The sequence below is a fragment of the Colobus angolensis genome, unplaced genomic scaffold, assembly GCF_000951035.1.
Source record: "Colobus angolensis palliatus isolate OR3802 unplaced genomic scaffold, Cang.pa_1.0 Scaffold88, whole genome shotgun sequence".
NCBI classification, from domain to species: domain Eukaryota; kingdom Metazoa; phylum Chordata; class Mammalia; order Primates; family Cercopithecidae; genus Colobus; species Colobus angolensis.
The window spans coordinates 4,151,581-4,154,957 of record NW_012122709.1 but is presented as its reverse complement, the minus strand read 5'-3'; positions in this window follow the sequence as shown (position 1 = coordinate 4,154,957).

Below are 3,377 nucleotides of genomic sequence, written 5' to 3'. Positions count from 1 at the left end.
ATATGTCAACTTTTCTCAAAATAGATTTTTAATTTTAAAGACAGTCCATAAAAATCTTCTACATTTGAAATTATAGAAATTTAAAATATACATAAAAGATGAAAAATAGTGCAATAAGCATTTGTATAGCCCTCACTGCAATGTATTTGGTTGGTGCAAAAGAAATTGCAATTTTGCTATTAGTTGCACTAACCTAATATCAACTGTTAACATCCTGCTACCTTTATTTCATCTCATACACTTTTGTTTTCTGTGCTATTTGAATGTCAGTTGCAGACATCCATTGCACTTTGCCCCTACACACATCAACATGCATTTTCTAAGAATTAAGGCATTTTAACACAGTTTCACACTTGAGACAATTAACAATTGTATAATACCACCGAAAATGGTGCTTGTCAGACTTTATTAAACATGAAAGTCACCTAAGGATCTTGTCAAAATGCAGATTCTGATTCAGTAGGTCTGTGAGGAGAGCTGATGTTCTACATTTCTAACAAACTCCAAGGTTATGGTGATGCTGTTGGTTTGCAGACCACACTTTGAGTTGCAAAAATCTGCTAAACATTCCAAATGCAATTTTCTCCAATGAGCACTCAAATGGCTTTTGGTAGCTGTTATTTTTCAATTCAGGATCCAGTCAAGTTTCACACATTACAGTTGATTGCTGTGCATCACTAGTCTTCAGAAATCTAAAATGGTCATCCAGTTTTTTTTCTTTTTAAATTTTTTCTTATTTTTTTAAATAAACATTTTAAGACATATGCTTTTTGTTGTTGTTGTTGTTGTTGTTGTTGCCCAGGCTAGAGTGCACTCACTACAGTCTCAAACTCCTGAGCTCAAACGATCCTTCCCCCTCAACCCCTTAGTAGCTAGTTCTCCCTGACTCATTAAAAAAAATTTTTTAGAAATTGGCTCTTGGTATGTTGCCCAGGCTGGTCTCAAACTCCTGAGCTCAAGCAATTCTCCTGCCTCTGCCTCTCAAAGTACTGGGATTACAGGCATGAGCCATCGCATCCAGCCTTTATTTTTATTTTTATTTTTTAAGAGGACTAGCCAGGTTTTAGTAGAATGATCCCTATTTTTTATTTCTTTGATGGTTTATTAATGATTACATTCAGGTTAAATTGTTTGTAAGAACATGACACAGTTGATGTTATGCTCTGCCTACTGCAACAGAGCAGGACACAAGCATGGCAGATGTTGCTTTATTGTTTTGTATTTTTACTTTAAAAAACTATCAGATTAGATTTACATTTATAGAAAAGTTGCAGAGCTAGTACAGTAAATTTTCATATATCTCACCCTGGGTTTCACCTATTATTAACACCTTATACTAGTATGGTAGCTTTGTCACAATTAATCAACAAACACTGATACATTGTTATTAACTGAAGCCCATACTTTGGCTAATCAGATTTTCTTAGCTTTAATCAAACGTCTTTTTCTGCTCCAGAATTCCATCCAGGATGCCACATTATATCTCCTTAGACTCCTCCTGGCTGTGACAGTTTCTCAGACTTTCCTTGGTTTTGATGACATTGATATTTTCCAGAAGAACTTGTCAGTATTTCATCAAACGTCCTCAGTTGGGATTTGTTTGATGTTTTCTCACGATTACATAATTTCCATTTGTGTAGTGCACTTAAGGTTTTTTAATGGCCAATTTTCTTCTCTTTTTTCTTTCTTTGTTCTGACGCTGGTTTTATTTTATTAGAGCCTTATTGCATGTAGTTTGTCCATATCAGCATGTATAATCTGTAATTCTTTCAAATCTGCAAGTAACTTTCTTTATATTATGAAACAGTTTAAACATAAAGTATAGAAAGTGACATAATGGACAGCCAGGTACCACATCCCAGCTTAAAAAATTGAACATTACATATAGAATTGATTCCCTCTATTCTTCCTTTCCAGCCTCTCCCCTTTCTTTCTCTAAAGATGAATTCCTTAACCTAAATTTGGTGTAGATTATTCCTATGCAAGTCTTCATACCTTGTTACACATATGTATCCCTTGACAATATATAATGTTTTCCATATATTTAAACGTTATGTGTGATAGCACATTGAGCATGCTCTTGGGCAACTTGTTATCTTTGTTCAATATTATGTGAGGTTTATTCTGCAGATACACATAGTTCTGATCCATTTATTTTAACTTCAGTAAACATAAAAGAGAAAAAAGAGAAATGATTAAAAATATTATGTATTAATGCCCATGAAGTCTTTGCGAACTTAGTATTTCCATGTGGTATGATTGGGTTTAATCTTAATTCTTTTATTCACTGTGTATTTATTGAGGACCCACTATCAGCCAGATACTGTGCAAGGCACTAGAGACACAATGATGCACAAAACAGACTAAGTCTCTGCTCTCAAAAAGCTTACAGTCTGGTTGTAAAGTAAGGGTCAGACATTAGTCAAGTGATCACACTCATTTATTAATTACAAAATGTGATGATTGAGGTCTCTTTAGTTAGGGAAACAGACCTAAGGGTCTGGGGAGACTGGGGCAGCTAGAGTTTGCAGGACAGAGGACTGGAGAGAAAGGAGCTGCAGAGAGAAGTTCACAGGTTTACAGAAAGTTCTTCTTGAGTAGTTAGAAGAGTACTGATCAGCACACGTATGTGAGGAAACCAACCAAGGCCAAGGAAAGAACTACAAGAAAGGTGCCTGGGTCCTCCCACAGGGCCAGGAATAGTGCCTCTTCCCACAAGCCAGACTGAAAAACCTCATGATTCATAAAGCATTGGGCAGAGTACTCAAAGTAGTCTTCCCTTGGGAGTGGAGAATGATTATCTCTAGAATGAGCACTGCTCTGAACCCATTTAACAGACTTTAAAAGCAAGGATCAAACTGTTTCCTAGTAACTTAACTGCACCCAAGAACAGAAATAAAAAAGTATTAATAAGAATACTAAAATGTCCAGCACCTAACAAGATACAATTCACAATGTCTGGCTTCCAATAGAAAATATAAGGCATACAAAGGAGCAGGAAAATGCAATCATAATAAGGATAAAAATCAATCAACCAAAATGAACACAGAACTGAGATGTTAGAATTAGCAGAAAAGAACATTAAAACAGGTGTTACAGCTGTATCGCATATGCTCAAAAGTTACGTAGATATATGAAAGATTTTTTTAAAAATCCAAATTGAGCTACTAGAAGTGAAAACTGCAGTGTGTAAGATAAAAACTACACTGAATGGGATTCACAATAGGTTAAACATTGCAGCAGAAAGAAAATAGTTAACTTGAAGATGTAGCAATAGAAACTCTCCAAATGAAACACACACACACAAATTCAAAAAATGAAAAAACCATCAGTGAGCTGTGGGACAACTTCAAGTAACACAATCTACATTTTATTGA